At 65.8% G+C, this 14494-nt stretch overlaps 1 protein-coding gene across 4 annotated transcripts in view; it reads right to left on the reverse strand.

The window, feature by feature from the left end:
* Positions 1-2116: 2116 nt before the first annotated feature.
* TSNARE1 (t-SNARE domain containing 1) overlaps positions 2117-14494 on the reverse strand; it is a 153150-nt gene continuing 140772 nt past the window's right edge. For all 4 annotated transcript variants that reach the window (XM_045049986.1, XM_045049983.1, XR_006592606.1 and 1 more), the window contains one exon: positions 2117-2262. The gene's annotated coding sequence lies outside the window, so the exon portion shown is untranslated. The remainder of the gene's footprint in view (positions 2263-14494) is intronic.

A 14494-nucleotide genomic window follows, 5' to 3' on the forward strand; every position in this document is an offset into this window, starting at 1 on the left:
GAGGGAAGGCTCCGGGGTTCTTGAGATGCGATCCCCACACTTCGGGCCCACCGCTGTGTGCTGAAGCGGCGTTCTCTCCTCACCCTCGCTCCCCCAGAAGGAAGTGCGACGGCCCCACAACCCCCGGGGCCCCCATGAACCCTGTCCGGCCTGGGAAAGTCCGGCCTCCAGTCTTGCCTGTGCCTCACGGTCCCTCTCTGGGTCCTCCTTCCAGAAGGGGGACGGGGAGGGTCCTTCCACCCCGAGCCGCCGGTTCCACCGGGTCCACACCCACGCCGTGCCCACGCCAGACAGGCACCCGCAGGCGTCCCGGCCTCCCTCTGGCTCTTAGCCAACCCCTGCCCCGTGCAGCGCGGGCTGAAGGTCACTCAGACACGTCGCTCGAGAGCTCGGAGGCCGAGTCCGGCCAGCTGGTGGCAGCGGCCGCCTCCATCAGCACTGTCCGCGGTGCCCTCCGCCTGGCCCCGTGCTGCCCTCGGCCCGCCGGCCTGAACTCCTCACCTCAGAACACCTGCTCCCACCAGGGCCACCGACAAGTGCCGAAGGGGCCGCGGGGGATGCCTGGGGCCCTGTGGATCCCACCCCCACGTTCCAAGGTCACGCAGCCAAGAGGGAGTCCCAGCCGGTCTCCTCCCCGGGAACACTGAGGCCAAAACCCCAGCCCAGGGACCTCAGTGTGCGGCCCCTGAGCCATTGCCCTCCACCACTCTGGTCTCCCGGTCCCCCATCCCCAATTCCAGGGCTGGCCTTGCCCCCGGGGCCCATGCTGGACGCGGCCACCAGCTGCAGGTCTGCGGGCTCAGACACGGGCTGAGTGGCCGGCTGTGTCTTCGTGTCTTCCCTCACACCTGCAGCTGGAGGTGTAAAATTCAATTTGCTCCCAACGCCTCCTCCGGATCCCCCCGGGGCTTGGCCGGCCGCAGCCACTGCGCAAAGCTGACGAGGCGGCCACAGCTCAGGCGTCGGGCAGGGGTGGGGGAGGGGGGTCCGTGCACGCCCACCTGTCCCCACTGCCCACACCTCAATGGTGTCGCCTTTCAGGCCCCTGGAGGAGAAAGAGCTGAGACACGCAGGGCTTCACAGAATCTTCTGAAGCATCTTTGGAACAAAGCAGCCAGGATGCAGAAGGCTTCAGAGCTGCCCCAGCCCCAGCAGAGGACCGGGGCTGTGGGAGGGGTGGGGAGGGGTGGGGAGGGGCGGGGAGGGGCGGGGCCGGGCGGGGAGGGGCGGGGCCGGGCGGGGCCGGGCGGGGAGGGGCGGGGAGGGGCGGGGAGGGGCGGGGCCGGGCGGGGAGGGGCGGGGCCGGGCGGGGAGGGGCGGGGCCGGGCGGGGCGGGGAGGGGCGGGGCCGGGCGGGGCGGGGCGGGGAGGGGCGGGGCCGGGCGGGGAGGGGCGGGGCCGGGTGGGGAGGGGCGGGGAGGGGCGGGGCCGGGCGGGGAGGGGCGGGGCCGGGTGGGGAGGGGCGGGGCCCTCCGCTCCTGCCCATCTGAGCTGGAAGCAGATTCTGGCAGGCCTTTCTGGAATGTGCCTCCCAGGTGGGCTCTCCCGGGGCATCTGGTGGGCGGCCACGCACCCCCTCCCCCCGTGAGGTCCTGAGCTCGGCAGGGGCTCCGGAAGGGCGCTGCTGACCCTGCGCTGTGCCATGGGGCCCTCAGTCCCCCGCCCGGTGCCCACTCCCCACCGTGAGAGGAGCTGCCTCTTGCCCTCTCCCAGGGGCCTCTCTGGCTCCAGCCCCTCCTATTTAGGGGTGCCTCCCCCACTCCCTGCCCCCTTCTCCACGCTCTGCCCCTCAGCGGGATGCCCGCAGACAGAGAAGCTTCTAGCTAGGGAGCAGGAGGGGTTTCAGGGCTGCACCCCACCCCCAACCCCCCGGCCACTGCTTCCGGGGTGGGGACACCGAGGTCCAGGGAGGGGCTGGGTCCCTGCTGTGGGGGGAGGGGCAGCCCCGGTCCAGCCACCCGGGTTTCACACCCCTGTCACCATGCCGCCTGGAGCACACTCACGACACTCACACACACAAGCACACACACTCCCACCCGGCCACGGCCTCTCCTACCCACTGCGGCCCAGGGTCCATTCCCAGGGGCCCCGGAGCCGGAAAGGATGTAGACCGGGGCCAGCAGCACCACGGCCAGCGAAGCGGGCGGTTTATTAGGCCAGGCCCACCCAGAGGTCGGCGTAGAGATGTCCGCTAGTGCCCTGGAGGGAGGCAGGCAGGTGGCGAGCTCTCCATGGTCCCCGCAGGCCAGGTCACAGCATCGATCTGCAAAACAGACTCCATCAACTCCCAGCTGGGAAAGTGGGGGCTCAGGCGTGGGGAGGAGGCCTGGGGGCAGGACGGGAGGGAGGGGGGGCGCTGGCTCCCCCCCCCGGCTCTCTCCACCACGGCCCCTTCCTCGGGGAGCCCACAGCTCCCCCACAAAGTCAGGTGGGGCCCCCCTTCCGGTTCACCCGGGGCTGGGGGCTGGGCAGGAAGACCTGAGGCAGCAAGTCCACCCTGGTGACCCTCCCCACCTGCCAGCCTCGGGTTTGCCCCAGGAGGGTGCCCCCCGCCCCGAGGACAGGTCTCTATTTCACGGATCAGAAGCCAGCCAGTGACTGCCGGGGACCACGGCTGCCAGCACGGACTCTCCCAGCCGGGTCAGGCTGCCCTCCCGCCCCGCTCGCCCCGTCCTCACCCCCGGGGCCCGCCTGAGCCCCCGACTCCGCTGCCCTTTGTGCACGCGCCTGGGGACCCCACCAACAACCCCAGCTCCTGGGAACCGGGGAACCTTGCCCATTTCTCCAGGGCTGCGGCTGGGCCGGGGAGGAGGGGACGGAGTTCCGCGACCTCTGCCAGTCTCTCTGGGTGGTGAGCCCACCAGAAAGCGGACTGCCCGGAACATAAGTGGACACCGGACAGAGCCCCCCCTGCCTGCCCATCACGCTCGGGCCTCGGGTCAGACAGGGGGGCCTCTCCAGCATCCTCCCATGACAGGCCGGCTCCCACGTCCCTCCACAGGACTCCTCAGGCCTGGGGAGGGTCCGGAGGTGCCGGGCCTCGGGAAGGACCGCCCCTAGCTTGTGTCCCAGCCCACAGACTGGGCTCTCTGCCGGGGCCCTGCCTGCGGTTGCCTCCACCTCCCGGTGGTTACACGCCGTTCCTCCCATCTGGAATGCTTTTCCCTGAGATACTGGTCAGCTCTTCAAACGTCACCCTCTTGACGGGCGGCCCTGAGCACCCTGCTGAAAACCACGAGCAGCCTCACCCCCAGCCCCGAGGTCAGGAGGCGCACCTCCTGTCCCCTGATCCCGGGGCCCAGCCACAGGAGGTCCCCAGCACAAGCTGGGCCCAGGCAGGCCCTGTCCCAACAGCCAACAGCCGGGTGTGGGCCACGCCTCCCGAGCCTGGTTCCCTCCTCGACAAACTGAGGAAGTCTCAGCTGGCACCCCTCAGGCTGGCTTTGTGGCTCCGGGGACCTTCCCGGAGGGCTGGGGCCCGGCTGGCCCGTCCTGGAGTCAGCAACGCTACCCCAGCCCCCTGCCTGCCTCTGGGCGTGGGGGCACCTGCAGCTGAGTGGCCTCGTGCCGGATGGGGGTGGGGGGTGTCTCAGGGGGGACCCACCCCATTCCCAGCTCTTCTAGGTGCCTCCTGGCCCCAGGACCCCAGCGCAGCGCCATGGCAGTGTGTCCCCAGCCCCCAGGTGCCCAGCCAAGTCCCCCCTCGGACACAGCCTCAGCCACAAGCCACATAGATGGAAGCACCAGCACACGGGATTTGGGTGGACCACGGAAGGGACAGGGGCGAGGCGGGGGTGGGGCGGGGCAGGTGACGCCCAGGCTCTTCCTGAACAGCTAGGCTGCAGGTGGCCCCTGGGCTGGGGTCCTAGAGGGGCCTCTGGGACCTGCACTGCCAGCAGAGCATCTGCTCTCAGGGGGCTGGGGCTTGTCCCTCTCCAGGCTGCCCCTCCCCCTCCCCAGTCGGTGGCCCCCGTACACCTCTTCCCTTGGCTGGGGCCCCCCAGAGCCACCCCTCCCCGGGCCCCCCCACACACCCTGCTTCTGTTTCTGCCCCGTGTTGCCTGTCAACTCTCAGAGAACCCTCACGCGTGGCCACCTTCTCCGTAGCCACCTCAGATACAAACTTCCCTGTCCTGTGTCCCTCCTCTGTCTCATGCACGTCCCCGAGGAGAGGGGGCGGGGGCTGGTCGGCACAGGAGGGGTCAGGGAGCCCCTCCCAGCTGCTGTCCTTGGGCAGCCCACTCACCGCATCTTGAAAACGGGCGCACGTTTTCACTGACCCCTCAGGTTGAATTCGATTCTCCTCCCAAGCAGCAAATGTGCCCGCGTCCCTGGGCCACACATACTCTGGGGTGACCCAGCAGACTCGCAGGCGAAGTCCACAGGGAGCCCGTGGATGAACACAAAGAAGCTGCCCAAACTGGCACTGGGCAGAGAGCGACGGGGCTACTAGTAAACTGGACGGTCCCTGCCCGGCCCAGGGAGGGCTCGGGGGTGTCCCTCACCAGCTGTGCCACCCGCTGTGTCACCGGAGCGTGTGGCCGAGGGCCAGGGACCGCGGGGACGTCGGGAATGCCAGGTCACAGGACTTGGGGTCAAGGATGAGGAAAACAGAGCACCTGCCGCGGGCAACTCCATAGGCCAGGCTCCATGACGGTGGGGCCCTCCAGCCCCAGGAGCCAGATGCCTGGGCTCCCAGCTTCACTCCTCCCACCTGGCTGACCCCCAATGGCTGAGTGGGGGCAGGGACAGTGGGTGGCAGGGTCCAGGCCTGCTCTCTGGCCCTCCAAGCCCCCCTGCCTTCCACCCTGGAGCACTGAGCCCAGCCCCTCTCTCCCAGACCCCTGTCCCACCAGTGAGGCCCACACCGGCCTCCCCAGCAGAGGCTAGGCAGAGGGCAGAGGCCGCTCCTCCCAGCTCCCGGGAGAGCACCTTCACTTCCAGCGCCAATGGATGGACGGAAGGGGCCTGAGGGGCCTCTCGCCCAGACCCGCAAATGCCCCGAGCCCCACGATCACAACAGACCACACTTACTTCCCAAGCGCCTGTCACACGCTAGGGGTTCCCCTGGATTTGCTCATTTATCCTAAAAAGAGCCTGTAGGGTGGGGACCCAGCCGGGGGGGGGGGGAGCTGGGACCCCGCTGAACCCAAGCCCTGACCTGCCAGGACGCTCAGAGGAAAAGTTAGGCACCACCTCCTCCTCCGCCCCCTCCACACCTCCTCCCTGCGCCTCACCCCTGCGCACTGGCTCCTGTGGTGACTTCTCAACCTCTCCTGTACCCGGGAAGCCAGCTGCCAGGAGCCCCGGGAGGGGCGGACGTCCCTGTCGCGTGGGCGGGCAACATGCAGGACGCCAGCCTCCGTGTCGCGGGAGCGGTGAACGCGTGCGTTAGTGCAAGAACGTCCCAAACGTTGCACGGGGCACACTCACACCAGCAGATGGTTTGTTCTTGATCGGAAGTTCACACTTAACCGAGCTCTTTTGAGTCGGCTGAATCTGGAGATTATGGCGGGGGTGTCGACTGGCTGAGCTCTGCCTGGGGCCTCTCGGTGCCCACTGGTGCGCGGCCCCCGACCGCGCCTGGGGGATCGGGGCGCTGACACAGAGCCCCGGGGCTGAATTCGGGTGCGGAGCCAGCTGGGGCCGAGCTGAAGGCCGAAGGGCCCGGTGGAATGTGAGCCTCAGGCAGTAGTCCCAGCAGCCTCCGGCCCCGGCCGAGGGAGCAGGGCCTGGCTGGATCCGGCACAGGCTGCACCGGCCCCAGGCAGGCCCTCCTGGGGACCCACCGCTCGCGGCGCCCGCCCCTCCGCTCCCCCTGCCCCAGGCACGGCGCACCCCCTCTTCCAGCCCGGGCCCTCCCACTCAGCCCCAGTCTCCTGGGCAGGGGCCACCATCACGGGGCCAGCACATCCACACAGCCCCACCACCCCTGCCACGGCTCTGCCCGGCTCCAAACACCCTCAGTGCCCCAACGGCACTGGACTGAGACCGGTCCCTTGGGCTGCATTCACCGCCCTCCAAAACGGGCCCCGGGCCTGCCTACCTTCTCCACCATCACCGGCTTTTTGCTGCAGCCGAACACAATTGTCACGGTCTGAGCTTTCTCATCTCTTAAAAAGAGGCTCGGGACCAGCTTCGTCATGTGACCGGGGTCAGGGCTCAAGGCGTGACCAGGGTCAGGGCTCTGGAAGTGACCAGGGTCGGGGCTCAGAGTGTCCAGGTCATGCCCCGCACGCACCCTGGAGCATGCCCTCTGACCGGCTGAGGCCAGGCCACCCGTAAGCTCCCCCCGCTGCGTGGCGATGGCTGAGAGGCCTGGAGCACAGGTGTCACGCAGAGCCCTGGCCTGGCTCACCGGGGTCCTGGTGGGGACAGTCCCCACCTCTCAGGTCACCGTCAATGTCCTTCAGGTGCATCCTTCTCTCATCCATGAACCACTCCGCCAAATGGTGCTGCTGCCCTCCCGCGACGAGGGGCCTCGGCTGCCAGGGAGGTGCCACCCAGACCCTGTGGGACCTCCTCCTGCTGATGGCCCGATGCCAGCCTCACGGGCCTGCCGGCTTCCTGGCAGAGTGTGGCCAGGGCGTGACAACACATCCGGGCTAGCACACTGTCTCCCTCCTGGACCGAGGCCCGTGAGGGTCAGTCCCGCCCCGGGAAGGGGGTTCCTGGGGGCCTGGCGGGGAGCACCCTGGGGCATACGTATTCTAGTGGTCCTTGCTGGTGACACTCTCTGAATAGCTTATTAGAGATTAATATTTAATTGTCTTCTGTGGATTTAGCTTAATTATTCAATTTATTATTACAATTGCTGAGAAGCACCCAGAAGCAAAACTGCCTGCTTCAAGCAGGGAGAGGGCACAAGAGGAGGGGCTTGCCACCCGCAGCTGGTTTGGCTGACTCTGCCCAGCGGGGGCCCTCCTGGGTCCCCCCTGAAGCATCCTTTTCTTCAGAAAAACCCTCTTTTGTCTGTCAGGATGGGCCAAGGACGCTCCCGTCCAAGTGTCTTCCCTTCGGTGGGGCCAGAATCCCTGCGTCTAAAGGGGCCTTGAAGGCAGAGTCCTGTCTCCTTCTGCTTTGCGCTGGAGGCCACAGCCCAGAGAAGCAGGACGAGGAAGACGGGAGGAGGAAAGCGGTCAGGCACTCCCATGTCCCCGCAGACCTGCTCTAAGGGAGAGACTGGTTCATTTCACACCCGACGCCAATGTCCCACGAAGTTCAGTGGCTTAGTGGGAACAGTAGGCGGGGACTCAAACCAGGGCCATCCCACCATCACAGACAAGGTCTTTCCTCAATCGGGTCCTCGGGTCATCGTGCCCTGCTTCCGGCAGGGGGCTCACACCTCTCCAGTGAAGGGGAGGGCTCCTCCTTCCCTCATCTGCTGCTTGGTGTTCCTTAGGGGAAGAGCAAATGTCCTGGGGCAGGCAAGCCCGTGTCTCCTGCCACCTGGTGAGCAAGGGACACAGCAATGCCTGCGTGGCTGGCTGGGAGGGCTGACCCTGAACTCTGCCCCAAGGCCGAGGGGGGCATGGGGGTCAGGCCTGGCTCTGACCTTCTTCCTGCCCTGGATGAGCCCCTCAGAGACTCAGCCGACACCCATCAGGTGTGGCTACAAACTCTCGCTCCCACCCTCCTGCTCACTGAGGGCCCAGTGCCCTGGCACAGCCCTCAGGCTGCTGTGTGTTTGTAGCCACCGTGGTCACTGCAAGGAGGGCGTGGCCCAGTGGAGGGGCGCTGGCCCAGAGCCAGGAGTCGTGGACACCAAATCTGAGGCCAATGGGAGCTGGAGATGAAGGGAGGTAGGGTGGAGAGATAGATGGCAGGTGCTAAGCCCGACCGTCTTTCCAGGAATGAGGGTGGGGTGGCCCACAGGGCTCATGCTCCCTCCCTGTGACGGGACAGGGGCCTGGCAGCTCAGGTCTGGGGGATGTTACCCAGGCCGAGGTTTCAGGGCTCAGCAGGGGAACTCGAATCCCCACTCTGGGGAGCTACATGGTGGGGGCAGGTCAGTGGCCAGTCTGGGGACAGTTCGCTCGAGATGGGGCTGTACAGAGAAGACGGGGTCAGGCCAAGGCCCAGAGCAAGACAGGACGTAGGGAGGGGGGAGGAAACGCACCAAATGTGTGCACCAGCTGCGTGCACCAAGGGCACCCATGGCTTCACCCAAGCCGTATAAAACACCCCAGCGAGGTCTGAGTGTCCCGGGCCCAAAGAGGAGGAACCTGGGACTCCACGCGCCACCTACCCAAGGCGCAAGGTTGGAAAGCCGGAAGGGTTCGGCCCAGGTCCTTTGACTCCACTCCCAGACCCTCCAGCCCCGGCCCCGCCCCCAGGTCTAGACCCGCCCCGCCGCGCCCCGCCCCGCCCACAGCTCCAATCGCAGGCCAGTCCGGCCACCAGTCCCGCCTGTCAACCCAGCCCCTCCCTCAGCCACGCCCCCAGATTCGTCCCAGGCCAGCCCCGCCCCCAGACCCGGCCGGGCCCACCAGCTCCAGCACCCGCCTGCCCATGCAGCACCCCACCTGCAGCGGGAAACTGGCCAACCCGCCAGCGGCCCCAACTGTGTCCCATAGTCCCGCCGTCCTGCCGAGTCCCACCCAGGGACCACGGGGCAGCTGTTCCGGCCGTAGATCCCAGGCTGGGTCTGGTAAGATGCCACCCCCTCTCCATGCTGGCTGACAAACTGCATCATGTCCGTCAACACCTCCCGCGCCACTCACACGCTTGCCGCCTTCTGTGCCGGCCACCAGCACGCTCGTGCTTTTCTTTTTATTTTTTTCATCTTTTTCCTGGCCAAGAGCCGTTTCCACTGGCTGCTTCAGTCCTGCCCTCCTCATATGGCCATCTGCCCGGCCGCGGTGGGAGGGCCAAGGGGCGGGGCAACCACATGCAAAGGGAGGGGGTCTGGCGTCTGCTATGGCTCCCTCAGGCTCACTGGGAAAGAACTGCTCCAGACAAGTGCCCCAGGGAGCCTCTGGCCTCTGGCCTCTCCACCTGCCACCTCTCTCCTACTCAAGGCCCTGCACAATCCGGCCCCACCCAGCTCTTGCCTCAGTGCTCCACCCACTCTGCCGCCACACCTCTGCCTGGGCTGTGCCCTGGGCCCGGAGTGCCCTCCTCCTGGGCTGACAGAGGAGCCTACACCCACCTCTCGATACTCTGCTTTCAAGAGCCGCCTCCTCCAGGAAGCCCTCCAGCAGCGCTGCCCCCATTACGGCTTCCACTGTGCTCCTGGCAGTTCACACCTCAAGGGCCTCCCTCTCCCTGAGGCTGTGAGCTCCTCAGGGTGGTGCTGGATCTGACCGCACCTGCAGCTGGCCAACAGGGAGGGACTGGGGTAGTTACCGAACCACATGGACACATCACCAACCTCTAGGTGGCTCTGAGCCCTGCCCTAGGCAACAGAGAGAGAGCAAGATATGGCCCTGCTGGCTGGAGGGCCACACGGGAACATGGGAGAGAAAAGGCCAGCTTTGTCGCACCTCCATAAAGCAGAGCAGGTGCGTAATAACAGCGATACGATGAACTGTGGTAGCAATGATGGGGACAGTGAAACAGCCACCATCATGGAGTACAGACCCCCTCCGGGCCAGGCGCCCAGCAGGCTCTCATCACTAATGCTCACCGTGACCCCAAAAAGTATGCCCCCATTTCACAGAAGAAACCGAGGCTGAGATCAGGGCCATGGTGAAGCCCACTGCCCCCTTCTGCTCCTCAGCTCTGCTTCCAGCCTTCTTACCGGTCTCTGTCCCAACTGCCCTGTGACCGGGAGCTCTGGGAGGCAGGACCTGGGCCCCAGAGGAGAGATTTCCATGTGTAAACTCCCACAGAGCCCCCAGGACACCCAAGGAAGCCTCCAGCGTCCCAGGCCTGGGCCAACCTTGGCCGGCGTGCTTACAGGCTCAGGCAGAGCAGCAGGGCGGCCCAAAGCCACCAGATCCCCGGCGACTGGACTCTCGGGACTTTGGCTCAGCACAGAGAGTTCATCCAATTCATCTCCCAAACTTTGGGGATGAAAGGTGCCACCACGAGCGACCATGCCCCGACCACGAGCGGTCACCACTGAGCCATCTGGAGCCACCCAGAACACACACGCAGACCCTGGATCCACCTCAGGGGCACGAAGACCGGGTCGGAGGCCTGGCCATGGCATGCCCAGCTGTGTGGCCCGGGGCTGCACTTCACCTCCGGGCAAGGGTTTCTCTAACAGTCCCAATGGCGGATGAGCATCCCCTCCCCCATGTTGCCCACTTCCGGGAACAGCCCTCCATCGGCCTGCACCTCAGTTCACTCATCTGAATGACAAGGATACACCAGCACCTCCTTGATAAGGCTGCGGATGAAGTGAGACAATCCCCGGGGCAAAGCTCCTACTAAGCGCTTGATGAGCAGAGAACAGAGCCACTGCTGTGTCCTGCCCTCCCAGGATAACACACTCAGGCCCTTATTCAAATTACAGCTTCCGGGAGCGGGGCCAGGCAGGGAAAGGTCTTTCCTGACCACACACGTATGGAAACATGCACACACGCGGACACACGCAGACACACGTGAAAACACACATGCGTGTATGCACAGCAGAGAAGCATGGACATAAAAATCCAGGCTACACGTTTCCCAAATGGAAATCAATGTCTTTTGGTCGATATTTCACAGCTTTCAGAAAACATTAAAAACATGATGTGCTAGAAGCCTCCATTTAGCCCCTTAAATTTTTTGTGCTCGTGAAAAATACTCCATTGATTGTTGCCTAGATACAGTCATCTTCTGTCCCCCGAAGCCCAGCCTGTGACTCCGGCAGGGAGCCTGGGACCCAGGACAGGCACCCGTCAGCGCTCTGCTGGCCCTCTACCCCTTCACTCACCCATTCTGCCCCGGGGGCTGCACTTGGCCGGCGACCACAGACGGCTCACATCCCACAGGGACCCAGGGACAGTCCACGGCAACCAAAGTCCAACATGAAAAGCGGTCCTGGGCTCGGCCGCTGCAGCCGTGCGTGCTCAGGAGGGCGGTGGGGTGGGGGGCTCCCCGGAGCCCAAGGACTCCCCTGCTTCTACAAGGTTCCACAGCCAAGATCTGGACAGTGGCGCACCGGGAGCCTGTCCGCCCGGTCTGTTCAGACGGCTACTGTGTGCCCGCTGCAGCCGGGGAGCGAGGGACACAGGGTGCGCCTGCAGCCAGAGCCCTCTGCCCCCTGGGCCTGAAGGAGTCCCAGCTGGGCCGCCGGGGGGAGCTGTGGCCGCGTCTGGACACCTCAGGGCCGTGGGCAGTGCTGGGGACCCAGAGTTACCCTAACATCCTCTTCCAGGCCCAACATGCGAGCCTGACCCCGAACTTCATCTCCAGTGTGAGGCCTCCTCACCAAATGACCAGGCTTGGACATGCTTCTGGAAACAGCTGCACTTTCCTGGGCGGGAAAGGGGGTTCCGACAGGGGCATCGGGGTTCGAGGCCGGGGTGACTTAGGGAGAATGGGCACGTGGGCTTGTCCCACTGTGTTTTCCCACGTGCCTGCCAGGGCCAAGGAAGCCCAGTCCTGACCACAGACTCAGTCTACACTCTGGTCACACCCGGAGCCCCGACTCAGTCCCAGACCAGCCTTCACGCTTACATAAATTGAGTGAGGGGACTCTGGGGGCACCTTCCCCACTGTGGAGCCTCCTGGCACTTGTCCTCCCGGACGCCTGCTTGGTGGCAGCCGCTGTCCCCACCCGAGTGAGCTCCCCCTCCTGACTCGTCCCTCAGGCCCCGTGAGGACCGGGTGCGAGCTGGATGTGCAAGGCCCTCGGTAAATGGGAAAGAGCTGAGCCACGGTGGGGGTGCACAGGGGGTGACCCAGACCGCGGTGTGACGTCGGTTGGTGGGGGGGGGGCTCCTCTGCCCCCTTGGAGCTGCCCAGATGGCAGGGTCTCACCCGTCGCACAGAAACGGGCACGTGCACCCGGCCATCATGTGGGGGGACTTCTTCCAAGTCGGGGAGCCGAGCTCCTCCCCCAGAGACTGCTGTTCTCTGAGGAAATCATACCCCAGCATTCCCATCAAGCCTCTTCCTTCCTCAGAGTGCTGTTTATATTTAGCTGCCTTCGTCCTCAGAGCAGCTCGGTGGGGCGGCGAGGGAAAGAGGGCAGCCTCCCCAGGCCCGCTTCTCTGGGACCCGAGCCGGAGGCCTCCGCGGCCCCCAGCGAGACCCTGCAGCCCCGGCCGGCTGCTCACAGACGGCGTCCGGGGTGCCCGGCCCCTCTTCTGGCCCGGCTGGCGCACCCGAGCCGATGTGTCCCTGCGTGGCCCGCGGGGACCCCTGGCCCAGGAAAGGGCTCCAGGGTGCAGAGTGGGGAAGCGGCTGGGTGGCCTCGACTGTTCCCCAGCCCCAGAAGGGAAGGGGGGGGGGAATCTGAAGGGGAGAGAGGGTGTGCTGGCAGGAATCAGAGACCCAGCCCTGGAGGAGGAGCGAGGGGAGGGTCTGGCCCTTACAGCCCCGCCTCGCCTCGCCTCGCCTCTAGATCACTGGGCATCCGTCTGTGGGGCCCCAGCTCCCTCCCAGGCACCTCTGTGTGGCTCCTACAGACGTGGGTCATGGCTTCAGACAGCAAGATGTCCCCCAGGCCCCCTCTGTCCTGCTGCCCTGCCAAGCCTCTTCCGCCCCTTCTTCTGAGCTCCGCACACGAGGGGCCCAGGCTTTGCGTGACTGAGGGCAAGCCCTGAGGATGGGCCGGTGTCCCCGGCAGAACGGGGCACCAGTGCTGAGGGGCGTCCATCCCGTGGGTAACATGCCTGCCAGCCTCAGGTGTCACACAAGTGGAGCTCTGGCAGTGTCCTGGGGCTGTGGTCACACGTGACCGCAAATGGAGTGACTTAAAACAACAGGAAATGCTCTCCCACAGCGTGGAGGCCAAAGTCTGGATGCCCGTGTCCACAAGGCCTCCAGGGGAAGATGCTTCCTGTTCTGCCCAGGCCCCCACACCTCCAGCCGAGGGGCACCAGCTGTGGACCCCAGCAGGAGGGGGCCGGGGACAGGCTCACTGCTCCTGAGTCCCAGCTGGGGACCTCCCGGGTGGGGGGGCAGGAGCCACCGGCTCCCCAGGTGCCCAGGAGGATGACAGTCCCCACCAGGGCAGCCACGAGGGCGGGGCAGGGGGGCTGCCTGGGCCCCGGCCCCCTCCTCGCGGGGCTCCAAGGCCTCTGCCCCCTCGGGGGTCCCACCCCACCCAGCCTGCCACTTGAGGCAAGCTGCCGACCTCACCTGGAGAGCAGGCCCTTCCCATAGTCCCACCACCCAAGCAGCAATTCTCTCTGCGGGCCCAAAACTTCATCAGCGAAGGGACCCCGGGGGAGCCAGGCCGCGCGGGGCTGCCGTGTGTCATCGGGAAGTTCTGCAGCGGATCCAGGGATGAGCCGAGTACCGGGCGCCAGGGCCGGTTCGCACGCAGCGTGCTCCCGGAGAAAGCCAAGACCTTCTGAGTCCGGGGCTCCCTTGGCCCCAGGGTTCAGCCAGGGTGGGACCCTGCCCAGCTCGGGGCACCAGGAGGACCGGTCCCTGCAGGCTGACAGCAAACGGGTCTCCCTCTCCACCGCCACCCCTCCTTGTTCTGGCTGCCTGCATCCCAGCCCAGCCGTAGGGACAGTGTGACCCAATCAGAGGCTGCCCGCCAGGACAGGGCTCTGGGCTGCCAGGGCTCCCCACTCCTGCCTTGTTGGGGTGGCTCTCAATGAGAGAGCGGCACTCGGTTTTTTTTTGTTTTCTTTTTAATGTTTATTTTTGAGAGAGAGAGAGAGAGGGAGGGAGGGAGAAAGCGCGTGTGCATGGGTGGGGGGGCGGTGCAGAGAGAGAGGGAGACACAGAATCTGAAGCAGCTCCAGGCTCTGAGCTGTCAGCACAGAGCCCAATGTGGGGCTTGAACTCATGAACCACGAGATCATGACCTGAGCCAAAGTTAGTCGCTCAACCAACTGAGCCACCCAGGCACCTGGAGACAGCAGGACTTCTAAGACAAGTCTGGATGAGGGACCCTGAGGTCTCTGGGCTGTACTGACTGCCCACAGAGCACCCTGCAGCCCCCCCCTCACCTGCTGCCTGCCACAGACACTGCCGTAGGCTGTGATGGGGATCATGGGGACAATGACTGGGGGGGACACCGAGGGAGGCTATGGAGCCCAGTGGGGTCTGCTTGTTCCTCCCTGAAACCCCCGCCCAGCACCCGCAGCGTCCCAGAGCTGGGCCCAGGTGCTGGACACCAGGGTGCCCTGAGGAGACAGACGTCCCTTTGCACCATTGCCCCCCTCCACCCACCCCCCACCCCCTGCAGCCAGAAGGACCCTTCTAAAGTGCAAAGCCTCTGCAGTGGCCTGGATACAAAAGCCAGCCTCCAGGGTGACCCCCTGGTCCGCCCTCCCTGGAGTCACGCCCAGTGAGGCGCCCCTCACACCCGCGGGGCCGGCCCCGAGGGAGTGGTAGGGTGCCGCAGAAGTGACTAAGGTGCGGCGTCTGCCTGCCTCCCT

This window comes from Felis catus, chromosome F2, assembly GCF_018350175.1.
Source record: "Felis catus isolate Fca126 chromosome F2, F.catus_Fca126_mat1.0, whole genome shotgun sequence".
Lineage (NCBI taxonomy): Eukaryota > Metazoa > Chordata > Mammalia > Carnivora > Felidae > Felis > Felis catus.